Source organism: Tamandua tetradactyla, chromosome 2 (genome assembly GCF_023851605.1).
Source record: "Tamandua tetradactyla isolate mTamTet1 chromosome 2, mTamTet1.pri, whole genome shotgun sequence".
Classification (NCBI taxonomy): Eukaryota; Metazoa; Chordata; class Mammalia; order Pilosa; family Myrmecophagidae; genus Tamandua; species Tamandua tetradactyla.
In genome coordinates, this window is record NC_135328.1 from 57,729,401 (window position 1) to 57,754,934 (window position 25,534).

At 38.4% G+C, this 25,534-nt stretch overlaps 1 protein-coding gene and 1 pseudogene across 5 annotated transcripts in view; one reads left to right on the forward strand and one right to left on the reverse strand.

Annotated features, from left to right (window-relative positions):
- The first annotated feature begins 1,600 nt into the window (after positions 1-1,600).
- The window catches only part of ZBTB5 (zinc finger and BTB domain containing 5), a 34,639-nt gene continuing 10,705 nt past the window's right edge, over positions 1,601-25,534 (forward strand). The window contains exon 1 of one of the 5 annotated variants that reach the window (XM_077147676.1): positions 1,601-1,819. The gene's annotated coding sequence lies outside the window, so the exon portion shown is untranslated. Of the gene's footprint in view, positions 1,820-1,851; positions 1,964-2,029; positions 2,466-25,534 lie in introns of those variants that run through there. The other 4 variants (XM_077147671.1, XM_077147674.1, XM_077147672.1 and 1 more) reach the window with 4 other exon arrangements.
- Positions 17,407-23,004, reverse strand: LOC143656250 (DNA-directed RNA polymerases I, II, and III subunit RPABC4 pseudogene; annotated as a pseudogene).

Here is a 25,534-nt window from a genome sequence, read left to right on the forward strand (position 1 = left end):
GAAACTAATGGCCAGCAAGAGGAAAATTAAGATATATTCAAATTTTTGACAGATATTATCAATTTATCTCCAAAGGGAGTGTAAATGACATTCCCACTAACAATAGTTCAGGCTGCTCACTTTCACACACTCTCCTAAGTACTGAATATACAAATCTTTTTATCTTAACTTTTGCCAATCTGTACATTGGATATTATCTAAGCGCCACCTAGGAAAAGACTTCTCACGTTGTCAACATTCCGTAGTCTCCTTATTCCACCGCCCAGTCTCGTGGCAAAATATGTGTAAGGACTGTAAGATGTCAGGGAATCGTTAAGAACAGAATTTACAAACTTATAAACCCAAAGGACAACATTTTAAACCTGTTACCTCTAAAGGGGTGAAATCGGCTGAGCGGACCGTGGGGTGTTAAGTTGTGAAGAAGCGTTTCCATGTTTTAAAGAACCCAACCACCTCTTAGACTACCTCTGTCTCTGGAGCTACGCCCAGAGCTCCCGCACAGCTCCGGCAGGACCAGTCCTCTTCCCGGCTTTCTTTTCTTTCTCCTTCGACCTCTGCGCCCCATGCTCTCGGAGGACCGCGGCCTTACGGTCTCCCTCAGGACTCGGGTGTCCGTCCGGGAACCGCCCCAGCTGCTTGCCCTTTTCTGACAGCGTCCCAGAGAGGGCCGGGACCCCTTCGTGTTTTCGGTTTCTTTGGGGAGAGCTCAGCACGCCCAATTTTGTCTGCATTGGGGTGGGTCATTGTAAATTTTTGTTCTGGAGACTATAGATATATTTGGTCTGCGGCATAGAATGTCGAGCAAAGTATTGCCAAAATCGGGAACCCCGACCAGCCCGCCAGATTCCTCAGACTCCAGCGTTTCGAGTCGCCGCCACTGTGAAGGGAATTGGACCGGGTCTGACCCGACTGCCATCAGTTGTAAAGCATTTTTAGTTCAGCGGTTTTAGCCTGGATCTTCGCTGAATTAAACCGCAGTATTTTGGAATTTTATTTTAATTTTTCGAGAGCCCACGAGATGGGACACCGGACACCACGGACTCCTGAAATCGGATAAGCGAACGAGTTCCACACGCAGTCCCGAGTCATTTAAGGGCCAGGCGCCGCGAGGCTGGGGAATTCCTTCAGGACCACCCAATAGCGCCGCGCGTAACCCAATCGTCCCGCCTCGGGGCTAGCGCAGAACCCAGGCTGTCGTGATTGTGATTGGCAGAACTGGGCGGAAAATCCGAGTCTCTTAACTACAACAGGCTTTGATTGGCTGCGGTGCATAGTTACTTTTCTATAGTCTAAACAGCTGCTTAGGGATAAATCCCGCCTTAAAAGGCGTTTGATAACAGTTTTACGTGTTGTAAGTCAAATGGTGATTGGTCACAGCGCTCATGGATTCGGGCTGTAGTAAACACAGCGAAGCTCCTGCGACCGTGGATTGGTCAATTTACCGGCGGAGTAAATTCCTCCGAGTCCCGCGAGTTGGCTGGCTGCGCTGCCGGCTCGGCCCCCCCTTCTCCGTTGCTGATTGGTTGCAACTCTGTCACAGGGGAGGAGGAATGGGACGGTGTAAGCCATTTCGCATTGCGTCACTTCCGTTTACTGTCGGCCTCTGCCGCCGTGTTCTCAGAGTGCGGTAGCCAAACGGACTGAAGGAACTGGGGGACAGGAGGCGGGGTGAGGGGTGGGGTGGGAGGAAGGGGGGAGGAAATCTCATCTCTAAGACGCCAGCCTGGACGTTTCCACCTGTTCCGACACTGTCGGGTCGGATCCGAGAGGGGTCACCGCCTCCTCCAGCGGAGGAGAAGGGGGGCGGAGCCCGGCTCAGGTGAGGCGACCCTGTCAGCGCGAACGGTCGTCGCGCGCGCTCCGGGGCGCGTTTTCGGGGAGACCGTTGAGCACCAAGATCGTGAGGCTGGCGGCGTTAGCCAGGTCGCGCAAGTTGATGTGGAGCGCGCGTAGACGGCGACCCGTGCGTCCGGCTCTCCCTGCAATCTTTCTGAGGGGGCATTGTTACCCTTTGGAGCTGAGGGGCCAGGCGGGCTGGAGGCGGGTTCTTCTGCGCAGGCGTCCCCGGTGTCCCGACGCCAGGCTGGCTGGCTGTGGGGTTGAGCGGGGTCTCGTGCCCCCCGGAACACCGGGCTGGCGACGTAGATTACTCGGATGGGTTGGAAAAGTCCTCCAGACCAGCAGCCTGGAGGGATGGATAGAGGATTTGTCTCCCTGTGGGTTGGGATCTGGTGTCTCCCTTTCCCCCATCCTAGGAATAACCTTCTTGAGCGACGAGGTTCCATCTCACCAAAGCAAGGCCACAGGCGATCTGGAATCGGGGACGAGCGTCAGGCAGACCCTGGATGAGTGTAGCCTGTATTTTGGGATGTCTCAACTTAGCAGAGGACTAAAATTTTTAATAGGCAGTTATTGAACGGCCACCATTTCCAAGTTTCGTGCTAATAGCTGTGGGAGGTGTGATGGTAAGACACAACGTCCCACCTTCTCCCCTTGTTTGGAGGACAACAGATTGTACATAAATATTAATATAAAGCAATGAATTAAAGGAAGTTGAAGGTCAATTTTTTCTTACATAAAAAGGTCATTTATTATTATTGAGTCAGTCTGCATTCTGGCATAATGGAAGGAATCCGAGGAAGCTAACTTCTGAATAGAAGGCAAATCCTAACAATTATTTAATGTGGAGGGAAATTTTTAGGTGAAGGCACAGTGAAGTCTTGATTATATAGTATGCTCAGGAGAATTTTAGGTTCTGGTTAATTTGGATAAATAGAAATCAGAAACTGTTCATCTGCAAGAACTGAAACAAAAATATTTCCGAAATGTGATAATGTACTTTTCAGTTCTAATAAATAGAAGATGTTTCATACGTTTGGTTCTTTCTTTAGAGGTTAAGGAGAGTGTTGTGCTTTAGTCGTCACTGCTGGTTTGTTATACTTGTTTGGGTTGTTGTTCCTTAGATAATTAAAAAAAGGTGGGCTGTGTTCCTCATCCTTTTCTGGAAAACTAAAAAAGTGGAAAGAGAAGAGACCAGACTGCTACAGAATAATCAGAAGCATTTTAGGGAAAAGCCCCTCAACCAAGAGATGTCTTCCCACTATTGCTTTAACCTCTTTTGGACTTCTCAGCAAACTTGAGAGGACCGGCCTGGTCACCACAGCCAGATTGGTGATCTGCCAGGTTAAACTAACTGGTTGGGGATCTGTTCTGGGCCCTTGGGTTTTGCTGAATAAATGAGCCAGGACTTTTTGAAGAGTTCTGAAATCAACTTATTTTCTGGAAATTTGCCTGCCTTTTTTCCTAAAAATCATGTCAAGCAAAGTATTAAAATGTAGTTAGCTGGAGATGCTGGCAAGCTGGATTCTGGTTGAGATGGCTCTAGCAGAATTCTCAAAGTGATAAAATTTAGAGGAAAAGCATTCTATAATGAGGTGCTTTTCCTAAGTATAGGGGCCAGTGCTTTCGAAAGGAACTTGTCGCAAGACTGTTAAAAGAAGTTGAAGTAAAAAAAAAAAAAAAAAATCCCTCAGATACCAAAAATGCATGTAGATGCTTTTCAGTATTTAAAGTACTTAGCATGAATTGTATCGAATTACAGTTCTTCAGCATGGGTAAGATTTAAAAATACCTTGTGTTCAGTGCGGTATGGAAGGTTGCTGTAATCCTGACACAGTCTCTGGAATCTGCCTCAAATCCTCTTTGTAAGGGGGGGAATCTTAAAGTATTGATTCTATGATGGCTTTCAGCTTTTACGTTTTAAAATGTAAATTAATTGTAACCATATGATTTTACTTTTACTGTACTTAATATTTTTCAAATATAAATATGGTCTAATAGAGTGAAGTTTTGTTATAATAGCAGGTGGGATGGAATGTAACACCACACTGCACCTTTTGTTTAAGTGTGAAGTGATCTCATGCTGAAAGATCAGCTGTTTTTGAGTGATCTGTTGCTCTTTACAGTTGAAGAGTGGCTTTAATCTCAATATCCAACTTTTGGAGATGCCTTTCATTTTTAATTTTATATTTATTAAAAAGTTTTGAGTAATGACTTAATTGTCATATAGTAGGTGTAGATAGATTACTTTCTTTGTATCCAATATTATTTTATCTGTAGTTAATTTTCTTTCTTATTTTTTAACAGTTGAATGATATGTTTAAGGTTCCCGTATTTCCTTGATTCTAAAACATTATTTTTTCACATTCTAATCACCTTGAAGACAGGATATGGTTAAGAATGCATTATGCCATAGCTTAATTGGCAGCTTTTTTTTTTCCTTTCCTAGTGTTACATGAAGTGATGGTACATCTTATATATCTTAGATTTATGGAATTTAAGACACTTAAAAGACGTTTGTACCCAGTTAATTCAGATTTCACTGAATTTTCCAAATTTGCCTTTGTACTCTGAAAAAAGTTTGCTATTGAAGGAAGCCTATTGGAAGTGATTTTTTTTCTTATATAAATGGAAATTAACAAATAAAAGTTTTTATTTGTTTTACAAATTTTAAAGGATGATTGAGTGGTACGTCTGCGTTTTTAGGAATATATACTTAGTAGTCTTTTTTGGGGGGTGGGGGTGAGGGTGCATGGTCCAGAAATTGAACCCAGGTCTTCCACCTGGAAGGTGAGCATTCTACCACTGAACCACCGTGTACCCTACTTAATAGTCTTTTATTTGTATACTTCATAACATAGACTTACAGATGCTTTATTTCGAACTCCTTAGGTTTTAAAATAGTGAGAGTGAATTGCTTTCTTTTCTTTTTGAACATGATGTTGTTAACACGATGTAATTGATTTTTTAGTGCACCTTATTTAGTTAATTCTAATTTAAATCCACTGCTAAAAATGTGAGGCTTTCAGTTTTTTGGTCCTTTAGTTAAAGTCTCTGCTGCCGAGGGGATGACAGGGAGAAGGAAACCCGCTGTTTTGGGGTTCAGCTGTGAGAGGAACCCAAAAATGCTTCAAAAATCTAAACATTTTGGGGGGTGCAAGGGTAGTTCAGTGGGAGAATTCTTGCCTGCCATGTGGGAGACCCGGGTTCAATTTCCAGCCGATGCACTTCCCAAAAACAAAACAAGCAAACAAACAGACAAAAATTCAACAAATGGTGCTGCAATAACAGGATACTCACATGGAAAAAAGAATAAATGTAATCCCAGCCATACAGCATACAAAAAAAAAAATCTAAACATTTTAGTAACAAACATGTGTCTTTATTTTGAATAAATCATCCAAGACCACTCAGCAGATCTACTTTCAGTCAGAATACACTTGATTTGGTAAATGATTCAGAAGTGAAGAAATATACAGCTTTGAAAGTACACTAAGTTTAAGAAATGTATTAAGAACATTTTTCATTTGCACAACTGGAAAGGCAAATAGTGTCTCCATTGCCTTGGCCTGTTTTCTTCTTGGTAAAAGGGCTGATATTTATCATATTAGAAATTAAAATTGAGAGAAATTTTTAAATATTCATTTAAAATCATTAATCTATTACATGTTAACATAACTTTTTTTGTGAAAAATAAGTATTTTCCAAAACAAAAAAAATTAGTGAAAAATAACATTGTTTTTTCAAAATAAACTTTGTTTTTCAGGAGGGTCCTAGATTTACAGAAAAATTGTGAAGACATCACAGTGGGGTCCCATATACTGCACCCCAGTTTCCCCTTTAGTAACACACTGTACATTAGCATAGTACATTTGTTACAATTAATGAGCCAATATTGATAAACTGTTATTAATTAAAGCCCGTACTTTATTGAGATTTCCTTAGTTTTTACCTAATGTCTTTTTTCTGTCCCAAGATCCCATCCAGGATACCACATTAGATTTAGTAATCATGTCTCCTTGGGTTCTTGTTGACCATGGGCTTGATAGTTTTGAGGAGTACTGGTTAGGTTATTTTATAGAATATCCATCAACTGGAATTTGTCTTATAATTTTCTCATAATTAGACTGGGGTTATAGGTTTTTTTTAAGGAAGACCATAGAGGTAAAGTGCCATTGTTATTTATCATATCAAGGGTGCACAGTATTAGCATTACTTATGCCCTTGAATATCTAACTAAGATAGTGCTTCTTGGGTTTCTCCACTGTAAAGTTATTCTTTTTTCCCCTTCCTTTCCATACTGTACTCTTTGGAAGCAAGTCATTATGCATAGCCCATTCTTAAGAAATAGGTAATGCTCCACCTCTTTGAGGGCAGAGTATCTACATAAGTTATTTGAAATTCTTTTGCACAGGAAATTTATTTGTCTCTTTTCCCTCATTTATGTAATTATTTATATCAGTATGGACTCATGGATATTTATTTTATACTTTGGGTCATACTCCAATACTATTTTTGTTGTTCAATTTTTTCCACTATTGGCCATTGGGCGTTCTTCCAGTTGGCTTCTGTTCCCTTTGACATACTCTCATTATTATATGTTTTTTAAAATTCTTTACTTTTTTTAGTACTTCCTTATTTTCAGATGATATGAGATGCTCCACTCTCATCTTATATATTCCCTGCCCCAGTTCTAAGAATTATCTGTTTCTTTAAAAAGCCCTGGCTCCTTTTATTGGAGAATGGTATTTAAAACCAAGATCTAAGTTTTAGGAACGCTCAGAGAGGTACTGTTTTACATTTTTGCAGATCTCTTTAATGTCTAGTTTAATAGACAACAGCTGGGCTCTCATACCTGCTCCTGCATTCAAATTGTTGCAACACGCTTTTTTAGCTAAAATAGTCGAAGAAAATCCCACCTCACCAGATATGTAGTTGGAAAATGGAGGAATGTTTTAGTAGCTTTTTTAGGTAATTGTGCATATTCTTTCCTGCTACTACACCAAAACCTAACACATGGTATTTCCTCAGGTGATTAGCTGCAATGTGAACCTGAAACCATATCAATAAATTTTTCATAGTCTGTTAAATTAAAATACATTGTTTTACCATGTACTTTAAATAGATTTTTTATCCATACCATATTTTATAATGTCATGGTTACAACATTGGTTATTTGGAAAATATTTGATTCATTGAATTATTCAGATCTTCCAAATGTTGACATATTTCTTATATAGTATTTTTAAATACACATCTCATTAATGTCACCAGTGATATCCTCAGAAAACTTTGTGTATTAGGAGTCTTTTAGGATCATGGTAACAGATACAAATATTCCAAAATTCTAATTTTTACACGAAAGCTCAAATTTTATCATTGGCAACAAATACTGTAAGTTTACCTTGAAGTGACAGGCTCATATTATCATTTTCAGGAGTCTGTCTGCCAGATACTCATGTGTGAATAACCATAGTTTGTCAGTAGTTCTTTCAAGTAAAAATGGTGCTTCATGAAAAAAGCAGTTCAGCTCACAACTCAATTGCACAGCTGCTTTTCTTTGAAGTATTTTAGTGTACAGCAGAATTACTTCAGGTGTACGTCCCATTTTATCACACATAATATTTAAAAAGACATGAAGTCAAGAGTTGAGATTTAATAACATTAATTAATGAAAGGAAGGAAAGACTAGAGGAGACTATATTCCCAGTGGAGTCAGCATTCTCCAGTAGTGGTTGTAGCACAGACCTCAGAAACAGCATTCTGGCCAGATTGTTACCGCTGTCTGCCTAGTTTAGTTTCTGCCTGATTCAAGCGCACATATCCAGCCTTCCCATCAATTCTGTAAACAGTAACCTTTGTGTAAATTACTTTTATGCTTAAGTTAGCTAAAATTAGTTTCTTAGGTACTTGCAACCAAGAACCCTGACTGTTACTGTGCTTGAACTTAGAAAAAAAAATATTTTTTTACAAAAGTTATCTGAAAAATGGTGATAGGGCTTGGTTTAAAATCATATGCCTTATGGTTAACCTTGCTGGTGACTTGCAATAATCATTAAGAACCTCATTTATGAGCAGTCATATCCAGTACCTCCCTTTTTAGCCTTACCTATTTTCTTTTCTTTTTTTTCTTAATTTTTATTTATAAAACCAATCAGCATACAATATGAATATTATTTTTTTCATCACCTAGTTGTATATTCATCATCATGACCATTTCTTAGAACATTTACATCAATTCAGAAAAAGAAAACAGAAAAAAATTCATACATGCCATTACCCCTTACTCCTCCGGTTCCTTGATCACTAGCATTTCAATCTACTAAATTTATTTTAACATTTGTTCCCTCTATTATTTATTTATTTTTAATCCTTATGTTTTACTCATCTGTCCATTAGGTAGCTAAAAGAAGCATCAGACACAAGGTTTTCACAATCACACAGTCACACTGCGAAAGCTATGCCATTATACAATCATCTTCAAGAAACATGGCTACTGGAACAGCTCTACACTTTCAGGCAGTTCTCTCCAGCCTCTCTCTTATGCCTTAACTAAAAAGGTGATATCTATTTAGTGCATAAGAATAACCTTCAAGATAATCTCTCAACTCTGTTTGGAATCTCTCAGCCATTGACACTTTATTTTGTCTCATTTCTCTCTTCCCCCTTTCGATCAAGAAGGTTTTCTCAATCCCTTGATGCTGAGTCCCAGCTCATTCTAGAATTTCTGTCCCAAGTTGCCAGGAAGGTCCACACCCCTGGGAGTCATTGTCCCAATTAGAGAGGAGGGCAGTGAGTTTGCTTGTCGTGTTGGCTGAAAGGCCACATCAGAGCAACAAAAGACGTTCTCTTGGGGGTGACTCTTAGGCCTAATTTTAAGCCTTACCTATTTACTAGTTAAAATAGATACATTGCTTCCCCCATCTTTACCCCTGTCTAGTATGTACCTCTACATCTCATATAGTCTGAATCCAAACCAGGACCTAGCTCTTCTGCCAGTGCCATCATGAATCTAGAGAAAACCTTTGCCTACTCTGAACCACCAAATATGCTTCACCTTTTATGTCACTTAATGCTTCCTACTTTATAATATGGTAACTTGAGTATGTCTTATTTCCATTAAGCACCTGTGGCAATTAGGACTGTGCCATACAAACCTATAATCCATAATGCTTAACCTTGTAAGCATTTCAAAATACTGGATGAATGAATGTCTGTCAGATACACAAGCACCTTCATAGTCTGTGGAGATCTCTAGGCTAGCTAGCCCCTTCTCTAAAGGGACCTCTTTGGGCCTCATATTTGCTTTGCCTTTCACCCTTAGGGAGCCAACTATCTCTTTTGCAGCTGTCAGCATACATCTGTTAAGCAGGAGCCCCTTGCCCTCAATCTAGAGTTGCTGTTGCTCATCTTCAGTCAGTTAGGAAACCAGAAAAATATACTCAAACTTTGTTTAAAACAAAAGATTGTGTGAAGGCTTGAGGGATTTTCCTATGAGGAAATTTTGCATACATAAGCTTTGATCTTTTTTTTTGTTTATTCTGAGACTTTTCTTTCTGTTTTTGACTGCTTTTAGAGATAGTTGAGATTCTCAGAAAAGTATTAAGTAATATGGTGTTATTATATTTCATCTATATTTAGTCAAAATTCATTCAATAAACTGTGCTCTGGGTATCAGGCACTGTGGAAGATGCTTGAAATAGAGAGAGAAAATATGGTCCCTACCATCGACATACTATTTTAGTAGAAAAAGCATTTTAAATTTGCACTAGGTATATAAGTAGGGCCTTAATACCTTTTCTTTTTCACACCAAGTTATGAAGTTCTAGATCAGATAATTGCTGGGAATTTTGAACCTGGAATTATAGCAAAGTGGGGAGGGTTGGATTGTAGGGTGTGGTGGGGATTCTGGAACTAGCCCCATCTTCCTCAGTCATGCTACCTTTAGTCACTGATGAGTTCCCTTTTTCTATAAACCTCATTTAGTTTGTGAGCCAGCCCTGACAGAACAGAACTAGAGAGATTATGAAATTAGTCATGCTGACACATCTGGTATCTGGGGTTAACCCTGGACACCTGTGTACCCACCTAATCCCACCCTTCCCCTTTTGCCACGTTATTGGCCAAATCAGAATGATGAATAGATGTTCCAGGTCTTCACTGGGCCTGACTTGAAGTCCTTTCAAAAACCCTAGCCTGCTTGACTGGGACCGTGCTGGTTTTGCTGTCTTATATTTACTATTGTCTGTATCACCCGTCTAAGTGGAGGAAAAGTTCTGTTTAGTTACTGGTTTTATGACCGAATTTTATTTAGAATTGAACATTGAATGTTAAGGAATCCTTAAAATGTTAAGATGGTAACTTTGCAGGTCCTGCATGGCAGTTCTTTTATGGTAATAGATAATATTTGAGTATGGGTCTACTTTTCTTTATGAACCTAAATGTTTTATTGAAAAGGATGTGCTATGTTTTTTAAATATATCAAACAAGTTTAAAACGTGCTGCCATTAACTAGCTTGTTTTCCTAGAACACAAATGAACTTTTTTTATTAGGCTAAGTCAAGCATTATTAGGAAAGTAAATCTGTTGAGGAAACAGTCAGCTCTTTATTATTCATGTTAATGGAATGAGCAATGATATGAATGTATTTTCCTAATTATATTTAGTTTGGAAATTACTAAAAATCTGTTCCTATAGATAAAAATTGTACTGTATACTTGCTCAGGGCTAGACATGATTACAAAGTGGTAGATTGCTTGCCTCCTCTTAACTGACTAAATAGGTCCATATTGTCATTTTGAAGTCTTTTAAAGAGATTGAAGCTTTTTTCCTTGTTTGGAGGCTTCAGACAGGCAGCTTTTGGTAAAATCTTATCTTCTCAGTGTGAAGTGTCTTAAAGATTTTAGATCTCTGAATTTGTTGTTGTTGCTTGAGAATTTTGAATAACTATGGTCTTGATTCATGAGTCCCATCAGAGCAGAAGTAACAAATTATATATCTTCCAAATTAACTGAATTCTTAAAATTCTCTTTCTAGGTCTAGAAAAGTTTTAAGGTATCTATGTTAGATTTTTCTGGCAGACTATAATTCGAACCCCATGTTTCACTATGTGGCATATATCCAACATTAATCAGATTATGGTAAAAGGATAATTCATTGGCCCATGGAATTAGGATGTCCTAGGGTAATGCAAACTTTAGTTATGGCTGGATCCCGGAGGACTGTTGATCTCATCAGGAAATTATCTTGATGTGGTTTTATTTTGTATTGCCTTCATTCTCAATAAGCAAAAATGGCCACCATCAGTGCTAGATTTATGTCTCCCTCATAGTTTGCAATCCGGGTGAAAAAGATAATCCCTTTCTTGATCATACCAGCAAACATCCCCAGGGTGAATTCTGATTGACCTGGCCTTGGTCATATACCCTTCTCTGAAACAATCACTTTAGTCAGGGGAGTGAGTACCAAATTGATTAGGCCTCTGTGGATCATGTGTCTCTTCCCAGAACTCTGGGGGGTTTAGAGGCAGTCAGATGTGTACCACAAGGTAGAAAGTGGTTTCAAAGACATAGTATACAGACATAATACGTGTCCCTTAAAGATAGTATCGTTAACAAGATTCACATTGTTCCAGTTATTTATTGCTGTGTAGCAACAAATCATCTGAAAAAAATCAATGACTTAAAACAACAAAAATCATTTTATTATGATTCACAGTTCTGCAGGTCGAATGGGCTCAGCAAGATGATTCTCTCTTAGGGTCTATCATATGGTTGTAGTCAGATGTCTGGGGCTGAGGTCATCTTGAGGGCATTCTCATTCATTTCTCTGGAGGTTGATACTGTCTGTCAGCTTATCTTTTGAGCTTGTTCTTGGAACTCAGCCTCCATGTTGTGAGGAAGCCCATCTGGGTTCCAAGGGCAAGCCAAAAAAAAAAAAACAGGTGAAAGCATGTTGCCTTTTAAGACCCAGGCCTAGAAGTCACATAATGTCTCTTATGCCATAGTGATAGACCTGCCTGGCTTCAAGGAAAGATCTTCTTGATCTTATAAGAAGAGCATGTGGAATGGGAGATCTTGATGTGACCATGTTGGAAAATACAATCTGCTACACCTGTTGTTTTATTTCAAATGAGTCGTTTTATTAAAAACATGAATTATAAATTGATTTATGCCAGTCCTTGAGTTTTTATATTGACCAGATCACTTTTTTGCCTAGTATACCATGTAGTATCACTTTTCAGCTCTCCAGTATTCTTTCTCCCTACCTACAACACTCTCATTCCCTGTTGGGAAATTAATCTCAATCCCCTTTAACTATAATCTTGTTAGCTCGGTAAGTCAGTAACCAACCTTCTCCTACAGAAGTATAAGCAGAAACACTGTTTTAGCAGAGTGGTGCAGCTCCTGTGGAGGGCAGTGTGATGACTCCACAGGAGGCTAGGGGAGGGGTTGCTGTATGATTCTGCAACCCCCTTGCCAGGTGTATAGTTGGAGGAACTGGGAGTGGGGATAAGAATGGGTGTTTGCACAATGGTGTTTATGGCATGGGTGTTCCTGATTTGCAATAGATGAAGTTGGCCTAAGGGTACATCGACTGAGGAATGGAAGGGGGAACTGTGGTGTATATGTATGAGGGACTACTAAGCAGCTGCAGGAAAGAATGAAGTTGTGAGGCATACTACTAGGTGAATGAACCTTGAGGACAGTATGTTGAATGAAATGTCAGAAGCAAAAAGACAAATATTATGATGCCTCGCCCATATGAATTCAGTATAATAAACAAACTCAGAGAATTGAAATCAAGAGCATAAGTTATCAGGTTAAGGCCTATTGTAAAGGTCCCTAGATAGTAAGCTCTTACAGCAGTCACATATATTCTGGAGTTGTAACTGTTGTTTCTAAATTCTGAGATGCTGAGCTCTTTATGTATAACCTGGTCATTCCCTGGAACTTCAGGTATTTGTGTGACACTTGAGACTCAGAGCTCTGAAGCTATGAAAGTCAACATTACCCCATATGGCAACTGTTAAAAAAGTTGAAAAAGTGATCAGATTTCAACTAGAGATATGAAACTTATCTGGATAGGACTAAAGTAAATCAGAATACAAGGTAAAAGATGATGGTCTGTATTTCAAAACTTCAATGTCTATGTGAGACTAAAGGAAAAGATGTTTATTTGGTGCAAAATTTACATTTTTGGTAGCATACTATCTAATTTAACTTGTATGGTCAGTTTATTTGAACACTATAATTACATGGAATCTTGACTAGGGAGTGAGATCTTGTTGTTTTGTACAGGTTAGTGTGATACCCCAATACATCTCAGAGTAATTTGGGCAGAGAATAAAAAAGTATTTGCAAAGTCCCCTTGAGGGACTGGGGAGAAAGGAGGAAATATTAAACTTCCCTACCTGGGAATTCTTGATATTGTCTCAAGCATTGGGGACAACCAATTGAATAAGCCAACCCCTCGACCTTGGAACTTGCCCCTGTGAAACTTATTCCTGCAGAGGAGAAGCCAAGCCTACTTATAATTATGCCTAAGAGTCACCCCCAGAGACTTGCTCAGATGTGGCCTCTCTCTCTAAGCCAACAGGGCAGGTGAACTGCCCTCCCCCTACGTGGGACGTGACTCTCAGGAGTGTAAATCTCCCTGTCAACGTGGGATATGACTCCTGGTAATGAGCCGGGACCTAGTGTCATGGAACTGAGAAAGCCTTGCTCAAAGGGGAGAAGAGAAAATGAGACAAAATTTCAGTGTCTGAGAGATTTCAAATAGAGTTGAGAGGTTATTCGTACGCATTATATTGATATCCCTTCTTAGTTTTTAGTGTATTAGAATAGCTAGAAGGAAATACCTGAAACTGTTGAACTGTATTCTGATAGCCTTGATAATTGAAGACGAATGCATAATGCTATATTGCTTTTACAGTGTGACTATGTGATTGTGAAAACCTTGTGGCTCACAGTTCCTTTATCCAAGGTGTGGACAGATGAATAAAAAAATAAAGACAATAAATAAATAAATAATGGAGGGGGTGCAAATAAAGGTAAAAAAAAAAAGAGTTGGGTAGAGTGCAATACTAGTGGTCAGTGAGAGGTAAGGGTAAGGGGTATGGGATTTTGGGGTTTTTCTTTTTGATTTTTCTGGAGGGATATAAATGTTCCAAAAATGATCATGGTGATAAATACGTAACTATGTGATGATATTGTGAACCATTGCTTGTATACTTTGGATGGACTGTGTAGTATGTGAAGATATCTCAGTAATTTTTTTTTTAAACAAAAGAAACATTCTCTTTGCTTCCCCAGCACAATCAGGGGTGGGGATTGGAGGATAGGGAGGGTGGATTCCTAAACTCAGCATGTAGGGGCACTTTCTAGAACTTTGAATATTGCACAAGTGTTGTCAAACTGAAGGAACTGTTGGAGGCCATTCATTTCAGTATCCCATGTGTCACCATGACTGTGGACATAGCCTCCCTAACCTTCATAGCTCCTTTTGTCAGTATCCATTTCCAAGCCTGGTTCTTCAGACTGCTGAGAGTTTGAGTTCTCAGATATCCTTCTAATTATTTTTTGCTCAGGTATGCCACAGTTGGGTTCTGTGGGTTGTAACTACAGTGCTCTGACAAACTATCATAACTATAGCTAGCTTTATTTTCATGCCTACATTAATTAGATTTCTTTGGTTATACCAGAAAGCTGAATTGAGAAAGTATGGCATGGTAAATTATTTTGTTAATGTCTTTTGTTTAAACAATATTTATTAACTTTTACTGCATCTGAGCCTCAATGCTAAGTGGCATTTTAGATTCAAAGAAAGAAAGTGAAATTTCTCACTGATTTAATAAACAGTACTTTTGGCACAGGGATGGAGGATTGGGAATGCCACATTTATTAATATATATATATATGTACAAACAGTAGTACCTATTCATATGGTTACATATCACTTTATTCTTTAGTATCAACAAATCTGTGTAGTAGATATTGTTGAGGCTCTGCCAGATCCCCTTGATCCCTTTTACCCGTTCTTTGTGCCCTTCCTGCAGCTTTGGTATACTTTTGCTTCTAATGGCTTGCATCTCTGTGACTCTTCCTAAGACTGCCTTTGGATGACTGGCATTACTTTGTGCATGTTCCACACTGTCGGAAGTGCCTGGCAGTTTACATCCCCTAGGGAGATTCTTAGCTGTTGACTGACGGATACTCGGCTAAGAAGAACAGTTCCCTTGCTTTGAGGCAGCTCAAACTCAGAGACATAGTTTATACTCCAGAGCTCCCTAGCCTAGATCAAGCTAAGGCTGGGATTTTGGCCAAAATCATATCTGTGCTTGGCTGCCGCTGCTACTTCTCTCTCCTGTTCCCCAACTCCCAGTTTTTCCTGGAAGCATCTCCTTGATAAATCACTTACATTTATATCCTCTCACAATCTGTTTCTGGGGAATCCTACCTGAGACAGTATGAATCAAAGCTTTCTTCATATTCCTAGTCTTTGGAATTACTTTTACAAGTCATAGTATTGCATTCCGATTTCTAACTCATGCTTGGAATATTGATTTTTGATACTTTGGGATGACCAAGACATATATTAAAAATACTAGGGCCTCAGCTGCTTTTCCATTAGGTTTAACTCGTGGCTCTAGTTTTACCTTACTTGAATTACATGTTATTGGCTGTTAAATAGGAAAAGTTAATCAAAGTGCAATCACAGCAGTAGATTGACTTCCACATGAATCATTCTTACTGATACATTCAGAAAGATTAGTCAGTATTTACTGTGCTTAAATGCATTGTCTGGGATGTGTTACAGTAATTTCATTAGTGCATCGTAGGAAGTTTTCTATACTAGAGTGGTTTAAATAATATAGAAATTATATTTTCCATAACATTTGATAGATATTTCAAATATCTATTTCTAAATTTCTAAAAACTATTGAGAACTTCTGTCTTTTGTGGGGAGGGGGGAGATAATTTTTTTGACAAATGTTTCTAATTTTGTGTGTCGGATAGGAGGTAGGTGTCTGTTCAGGCTCTTTTTCTTTTTTATTTTTTTGGCATGGGCAGGCTCCAGCATTCGAACCTGGGTCTCCGGCATGGCAAGCAAGAATTCTCTCACTGAGCCACCGTTGCACCGCCCCTTTTTCTTTTTAAATTAAATTAAAAATTACCAAAGGTATATGTGGTTTGCTAAGTACTATAATTTAAAGAATCAAATAGTTCCAAAAGATTTGAAACAAACATAGGCCTAGCCTCCCTGCTCCCATTTTCCCTTCCCTGAGACTACCCCTTTCATTTCTTAGCTCATTCTTTTGGTGTTTACATGCACATATTAAATGATATGCTTGGACTACTTCTTTATTTTTCTTTATTAATTCCAGTTAAGGCATTACTTAGTGACGTTCCCTTACTTAGAAGAATTTTCTTTATGAACTTGTCAGTTTCACCACATTTTGCTCTATGCATTTCACTGTGCTCTCCCCACTCTTCCATCCTCCCAACATAGTTATCATTTTCATTAAGTTAGCATTTCTCAGTGTGTGGTCTAGAGACCCTTATGAAATCAAAACTATAGTAATATATTTTAAAAATACACATATTTTTAAACTTTTTCAGTTTTAATTTTCCCAGACTTTTAAATTTTTATCCTAATTTCTTAGCATAGCACATGGCTGAATAGTCAGCACTTATTTAATAAATGGTAGTTGAGACTGTCTGAACATCTGATACAGTATAACACCAGCTCTTCTACCCTTCCTTTGTTTTGGCTCATTAGTTCCAGGATGATCACCTCTTACCCAGTACAATGTATTTCAAAGCTACCCTGCACTTTACATGTAGAGGGGCCCTAATTGTCATTAGGGGTGCTATAGTGGACATTTGTCATTTGAAGCCACCTGAAATCTTATGAACACCTCTGTCTCCCCCACACTCCCTTACATTTTGATAATCTGAACATAGTCCCACTTTCCTGAGGTAGAGCCCTGATTCTGTACAGTTATAGGACAGATACAAGAACTAGATCCCCATGGTCGTATGTACTTAAGTAAATTTATTTTCTCTCTCGGAGAGTTTTAAAAATAATCAAGCATTATGTAGAAATACAGAAAGTCTTATTTTAAGTAATACATGAAAAATGGAAGTCAAAATGATATATGTACATTGACAGCAAGTACACTGGTATAATCTGTACCAGATGATACTATTGAGTTTACAAACTCTGTAAACTGGTGATATAGGACAGTAGTTTCCAAGAAATATACTTAATCAGACCCTCAGAGTACTCTGTAAACCTGTATTTTAAACAAAAGACCCAGTAATACTAGGTTTTGATTAAAAGTATGGCTTAGGAGAAGCAATTCTAACCTTACCATGTATCAAATTAAATATACAGTAAAATTAAATTATAAATAATGTAATTGAACAAAAAAAAATTTCTCTCTACAAAGCATTAACAGATATCTAAATACAATATGGTTTAAAAAATGAGATCAAATGAAATTATGTATATGTAGTTGTATTCATAAAGATAAGTATGCTAACAAAAAATATACAACAATGTAAAACATTAATGGCAAATCCAACTACAAGAGAAGATGTTACTCTGAATTCATGTTTCATCGAGCATCACAAACTACCAATCTTCTAATCCTTTTCTTGTACGTTATTCTGTATTCACAGTCTCTGCATTTAATTGTATCCCTGAACTTTATTTCATTTTCTGTGTGACATTCTCCACAGATATAGATGACTGGCTGCTGTTTTAGGGGGTTGCATGTCCTTTTGGGTGTCCACTGTTAGACCACAGCATGGAGAAACCTGCTCAGCCAAGAATCGCAAACAGTACCCAGCTCATGGCTGGGTTACTGCCAACTTTTGGCCTAATTGGCCCGTTTTCTGGCTAAGATTTTCCTGTTACCAAAATAGATTTGATTTCCATTGCAGATTCATGTGGTCATCAGTTTAGATGATTAATTGATATTGAAATGAACAGGTTTGGCCATTGTGCTGGTTTGAATATGTGGCAGACCCCAGAAAAGCCATGTCTTTTAATAATCATACAGTATTGCTGGGTGGGAGCATTTTGATTGTTCCCATGGAGATGTGACCCACCCAATTGTGGGTGGTAACTTTTTTATGTTACCCGGCTACTGGAACACAGCTTTACATTTTCAGGCAGTTCCCTCCAGCCTCTCCATTACATCTTGGATAATAAGGTGATATCTACTTAATGTGTAAGAATAACCTCTCGACTCTTTTTGGAATCTCTCAGCCATTGACACTTTGTCTCGTTTCACTCTTCCTCCTTTTGGTTGAGAAGGCTTTCTCAATCCCTTGATGCGGGTCTCAGCTCATTCTAGGATTTCTGTCCCACGTTGCCAGGAGGGTCCACATGGCACCCCTGGGAGTCATGTCCCACGTAGACAGGGGGAGGGTGGTGAGTTTGCTTGTTGTGTTGGCTGGAGAGAGAGGCCACATCTGAGCAACAAAAGAGGTTCACCTGGTGGTGACTCTTAGACCGAATTTTAAGTAGACTTGACCTATCCTTTGTGGGATAGAGTTTCATATGAACAAACCTGAAGACTGGGGGCTCAGCCTATAGCTTTGGTTATCCACACTGCTTCTGAGAATATCAAGAATTCAACTTGGGGAAGTTGAATTTTCCCCTGTTCTCACCATTCCCCGAAGGGGACTTGGTAAATACTTTTTTATTCACTGTTCAAATCACTCTGGGATTTATTGGGGCATCACTCTGGGCAAACCAACAAATTTCATGCCCTACTTAAGGTTCCATGTTCCATGTACAACTAAGCTGTCTACATAAGTTATATTAGGAAATGCGCTAGTCAAAATATAAATTTTGTACCAAATAAACATATTTTGCTTCAGTCTCACTCATAAGTTAAAATTTTAAAATATTAATTACCATCTATTTTCAGCACCCGGCAGTAATGACATTCCTTTGTCCTTCCTCATGCAAAAACATTTTTTAAATTTGTACATTTAGTCACTATCATTATACACTTTAGGCATTCCTAGATTATACAATCTCAATCTTTATCATCTATCTTTCTTTCTGATTTCATTTATGCCCCCAGCCCTCTTCCCTCTATCATTCTCTCATGCAGCTTCATTCAGTGTTTTAACATAATTGTATTACAGTTAGGTAGTATTGTGCTGTCCATTTCTGAGTTTTTATATTCAGTCCTGTTGCACAATCTGTATCCCTTCAGTTCCAATTACCCAATATCTTACCCTATTACTATCTCCTGATGGTCTCTGTTACCAACGAAATATTCCAAGTTTATTCACTAATGTCAGTTCATATCAGTGAGACTGTACAGTATTTGTTCTTTTGTTTTTGGCTAATCTCACTCAGCATAATGTCCTTAAGGTCCATCCATGTTGTTACATACTTCATAACTTTATTCTGTCTTACAGCTGCATTATATTCCATTGTATGTATATACCACAGTTTGTTTAGCCACCCATCTGTTGATGGACATTTTGGCTGTTTCCATCTCTTGGTAATTGTAAATAATGCTGCTATAAACATTGGTGTGCAAATGTCCATTTGTGTCCTTGCCCTCATGTCCTTTGAGTAGAGACAGCATATAAATGGGTCCTGTTTTTTAATCCATTCTGCCAGTCTATGATTGGGGAGTTTAATCCATTAACATTTAGTGTTATTACTGTACGGGTAGTACTTTCTTCTACCATTTTGCCTTTTGGATTTTATATGTCATATGTAATTTTCCTTCTTTTTACCTTTACTCATAGTCTTCCTTTCTACACTCTTCTCCACTCCTCTCTCTTCTGTCTTTTTGTATCTGTCTCTAGTGTTCCCTTTAGTATTTCTTGCAGAGCTGGTCTCTTGGTCACAAATTCTCTCAGTGATTTCTTTGTCTGAAAATGTTTTAATTTCTCCCTCATTTTTGAAGGACAATTTTGCTGGATATAGAATTTCTTGATTGGCAGTTTTTCTCTTTTAATAATTTAAATATATCATCTTCTCGCCTCCATTGGTTTCTGCTGAGAAATCTATGCACAGTCTTATTGGGTTTCCCTTGTATGTGATGGATTGCTTTTCTCTTGCTGCTTTCAAGATTCTCTCTCTCTTTGACCTCCGACATTCTGATTAGTAAATGCCTTGGAGTACATCTATTTGGATCTATTCTTTTGGGGGTATGCTGCACTTCTTGGATCTGTAATTTTAAGTCTTTCATAAGAGTTGGGAAATTTTCAGTGGTAATTTCCTCCATTAGTTTTTCTCCTCCTTTTCCCTTATCTTCTCCTTCTGGGACACTGTGGGTGGTAATTTTGATTAGATGATTTCCATGGAGGTGTGTCTCCACCCATTGAAGGTGGAGTTGCTTACTGGAATCCTTTAAAAGAGGAAACATTTTGGAGAGAATCCTTTTTGTAGAGCCACAAGAAAGCCAGCAGAAGCCGCCATGTTCACCACGTGCCCTTCCAGCCGAGAGAGAAACATTAAACATCATCGGCCTTCTTGAACCAAGGTATTTTTCCCTGGATGCCTTAAATTGGACATATCTATAGATTTGTTTAAATTGGGACATTTTCTCAGCCTTAGAACTGTAAACTGGCAACTTATTAAATTCCCCTTTTTAAAAGCCATTCCATTTCTGGCATATTGCATTCTGGCAGCTAGCAAACTAGAACAGCCATTAAGTAAAAATTAGTATCTATAAACTGATAATTGTACCTAAGTATTAACTGAGGAGACACGTGTTTCTCTAGTTTTTGATCATTTCTGATATCACTCTGTTGGTTTTAGAGCTTCCAGAAACTCTTAAGGAAAAAGGAGTCCAGAGCCTCTATACTGCCCTAAAATTAAAGATGGCATTCCAAGGCAGAGTAAGTTCCAGGCATACCTAAAGTATTGTGAGAAAAGCTGGGGGAATTTATTAGATTGATCTCAACAACTGTGCTGAAGATCTAGTGTAGGGTTGAAGTTCCCTAGAATGGGAAGTTAAAAATTGTTCAGAGTGTTTTAACTGTTTTCTAGTATTATTTAAACTTGTTGTTGAGATCATGTTTAGTTACCTCAGCAGCCTCTTCTCACAGGTCTCTGGGGATTTCCTCAAAATAGTATTTCTGGGACACAATTTCCTTGCCACTTAGACTTTTGCTATAGAAAGCAGGGATTGGGCATTGAGAGTTTGGCATTTTAATGAATGACCTTTCATGGGAAAGGATTGCGGTTTCATCCTATACTCAAGATAACTGACATTTTAAAAAGTAAATAAACTATTTTTCTTATATAACCAGACTTCTGTTGCTTGTTGAAGAAGAAAACCATTGGACAGAATATCATTATCCTTTTTTAAGTTGATACACTGATTGGGAATACTATCCTTTTTCAAAGTCAGTCTTTTATGTCCTCCTCATCTTTTAAGTAAGGATAGTAATTCCTACCTGGCAGATTTGTTTTGACAATTAGAAATCATGTAAATAAAAAATACTTAGCACAATCACTGGCACATGGAAGGCTCTCAAGCAATAGTTACTGTTATTTTATTATTGCTATCATTCCCCCTGCAACCATCAACACTGTGGCTGCCACTAAGCAATGTAGGCTCCACTGTCCATGGTAGGAGAGAAAGCAATACACACAGTATCGGGTGCTGCTTATTTTTCCCTAAAAGGACCCAAGTTTCTTAGTTCTTAGGACAACTGTGAGGCTTGTACAAAATTGAAGAAAAACCAGGTTTTTCTTCCCTATTACTGCTATAAAAAAAATCATCTCCCTGAGACTTGATACTTACTATTGTATGAGTTCATTTTCTAAGCAGGGGCTACAAACTTTGTGAACAGTAAGTTTGTTTAATCTCTCTAAAGCCTTGAGCTCTGTAGTCCCTGTGTGAGTTGGGGTGAGGGGTAGTTGTGCTTTTGCACCACTGTTGACCCTTCTTCACTCTCAGAAGGGAGTCTTGGTAAAACAGCTACCTCCTTGGAGATCTGATCTCTCATATAAGATGCCTAGGAGCAGATATCCACAGTGGAAAAGTATGCATTTTAGTGGCACTTTATTGTTGGAAACTCATCAAAAGTAGAAGAAACATAAGAGGTAAAAGAATATGGTGAACATGTGGTCACTGCTTTGAGGTTTATTGCCATTCAGATTGTACAATTTTTCAGGTACAGAAAAGGCCTATGGCATAATACTTGGTTGGCATAGTAGTAAACCCTTGATTTTTGTGCATTTAGAGTTTGCTATTTCAGTTATTTCCCAGGGACCCTGAAGATGGATGTTCTGTGGTCATTTGTCATTTTACTGAGTCACAACTTTGGCCTGTTCTGTAAGTCTGGGACACCAGAGTGATTGAACCACTTGGCTCCTTTGTATCTCTATGGCCTTATTACCTTCAGCTTGCAGTAATTTTGTGAAGTGTCATAATAGTATTTGTGAATTTGGAGATTCGTAATGATCTCAAGCATTTAGCATTTAGTGGGCCACCACTTTCCATTTCTTTGTATGTTTTGTAATCTTTCGTTGAAACCCGTACACTTTGTTATTTTAATGTGTATCACTGGAATTTAGACTGTGAGGCATCTGTTCCTTAAACTTTATCAAGCTAATGTTATGGCAGAGCTTCCCTTGAATGCCAGGAGGTAACAAACAAAAAAGGAAAATACTTTCCTCAGTCTTTGCAGAGTGACCTGTGGGTGTGCTCTCTTCAGAGTTTTATCCATACAAAGAATAGTTTGAGGCCAAAGCATAGGGCTTCTGTGATCCTTTCTGTTGTGTCTTGTCTTGGGCATGCACTTGTGGCCCTGGGAATTCCCCCATTTATGCAGATAGGAATGTCCCCTCTTCCCTAGGAAACAATTTCCTTACAGTCCTGGACACTGTATGTCTACAACCAGCAGTCCTTTGCCCCAGGCAGTCACTTGACTACACTTTGACAGTGTTTTGTAGGAGAGTTCTATGAGCTGCATTCTACATGCAGGTCACATTCTGGGATGGTGTGAACCTCAGGCCCCCATCAGACAGGTTGGGATAGACAACATGCTCCCATTATGTGCATGAGGGTTACTCTACTTGCCCTGGAACTGGGTCCAGGGACGGGCACTGAGAGTGCTGACCTGCTCCACACTGAGCTGGTAAGAGGTAGGGGAGGGCCAATCCAGGCATCACGAGCTCCTACCACTTAAGTAGTAGCCTTTTTATGGATTTGGTGGTCACCCAGTAAACCCTGTTACTGTAATTTGCTGCAATCCCCTAACTGTTTTCTGGAGCTTTGAGAAAGATGTTTGTCTGCCAGTTCTTGCTGGTTGTTCTAAGCAGAGTCCTGAAGTGTTTACTCTGCCGTCTTGATCAGGGCAGGAGCTTGACTTACGGATTTCTAAATCTAGATAACATGCTTATATTACTATTTCTTTTTTTTTGAGTTAATTTAATATGACTTTTATTTTTTATCAATAGAAAAAAATCACTAACTATTTAGCATATATTTAATTCTATGCAGATGAAATGAGATTTGGGATGAATTTAGAGATTTATCTGTCTCAAATCTCATTTGGATTAAATTATTTCAGAAGCATCACATTGTGGTGATGTCATCTTCTGAAAATTCCAAATACAAAGAGATTAAAGCACTAAAAAAATACCTACAAACTGTCTTCCTAGTATTTTAGTTTTCATACTTAAAGTCAAATTAAAAAATTTTTTTTCACATATGCAAAGCACTTAGGAAATTCCAGAGTAATTACCTTCTCTTCAGTCTTGAATAAAAGAATCCATGACATACAGTTCTATTATTTTATTTAAGAACTCAAATAATATAATTCATAATTTATTTACTAGTTCTATGATGTTTATCTTATTGCTCTTATGTTGCTTGAGAAACAAGTTATGTTATTCAAAAGTGAACTCTGCAACTATCATTTTCCATAATGAAATACACATTGAGAATTTATTAAATGTCAGACCATGTGATTTTATACTGTTTTATTTTCTAATAAAATGATATGTTAAATAATAAGGAGAAGGAGTAAGTTTTCAATTATACCATATTTGAGCTAAATCCACATATTCATAGAGGTATTTGAAAGGCTATCCTTGGACTCTTTAGGAGAATATGGATCGATGTAAAAATTTTCAAGTCCCTTTTCTTATTTTATATTACTATTTCTTGAAATACCTATTTAACACAGTATTGCCTGACTAATAGGGAAAGTTAGAATTTAACTTTCTTATACCACTTCTCCTGTGCCTACCTCCATGCAAGCTTGTCTCCCCCTCATATTCCCAATATCTCAAATTTTGGTTAAATCATTGTTCACTATTCACATTATTATGACTATGTAAATATTGCCTACAAATGAACCGTGTACTGTGCTGCACCTACACAACCTTTTATTTTTTGTGGAGCTAATGATTGCCCCCCCTTTTTTTTTCATTTCTTTCTTTTCCATGACTTATCTTTACAGTTTTACAAAACTATTTAATTCTTAGCACTCTCAACCATATCTCAGAGACCTCTGTCTTGGACTTCTCCATCTTTCTGCTCCAGTCTCAACTGGTTGCTCTCCAGTTGTGCTGCCTGACTGTCCTCATGGACTTCACCATCATCATTTAATTCTCTTTGCCTCTCTTCTAGAGTGGGCCTCCTATTTCCTACATCTTTGTCATCCTTTTTCTTGGTTTACTCCCAGCTTGCTTGTGGACAACGTTCAGTAGCTTCTAGCTTCCTGAGAAGGCATATAGGGGAAGTAAACTTTTGGAGTCATGCTATTCTTAAAATGTCTTAGTTTGCCCTCATACTGGATAGATAATTTGGCTAGGAATATAATGCTAAGTTGAAAGTATTTTGGGGGAGGAGGGGAGAGGGATTTTGAAGAAACTATCATCTCCTGGCTTTTGGAAATGAAGTAGTGGAAACTCCATTTTCCCAAGAAAGCACCTGAGCCTCAGAGAAGTGGCCAAAACTTTATTGCTGGCTGACCTGGAGGACTTTTTTTCCAAAGTCTGAGCCCCAAATATTCTTTGTTCCTAGATTATATAGGCTAGTGAGCAAGGTGGGAGTTACTAAGGGAATGGGTGGTAAACACTGGAAAAGTACAGACATAGAACTTGCAGGATTGGAGTTACTATCTTGCCCTTAGCTGAACTCCTTTGTCTGAGATAAGGGCAGCTCCTGGACATGACAAGAAACAGGCCTGGCAGCCTCCCTCTTTGCACACTGATATCTTCGGATAGGCTTGAGTAAGCCTGGACATGATTTACAGCACTGCAGACATTCTGCTTTTCTTCAAGAAAGCTAGCAATTGTATATATATACCTTTATGAGATTTTCAATTTATAGTGATACACACAAATATAGAGTAATATGCATGAATGCATAAAGTGATACACATAAATTCATAAAGTTGTACAACAATATACTGAGGTAATACACAGAAATTAATAAAATTATACAATAATACTGAGGTTAAACTTGTAACTACCTCCAAAAGTCTTATGCTAATTTATTCCTGAGTCTTTATAACCTGTGGCCTCCCAGAAACTTTCAGGATCTTTACCCCAGGTGTTCTGAAATGCCACTGTAATGAGCCTCGTGTGAGATTTGATTCTACATTCATATTGTTGAGCAGGCATGCTTAGTCTGAATTGCAAATCCTTCAGTTCTGAAAAATTTTATTTTTTTATTTCTCTTATTTCT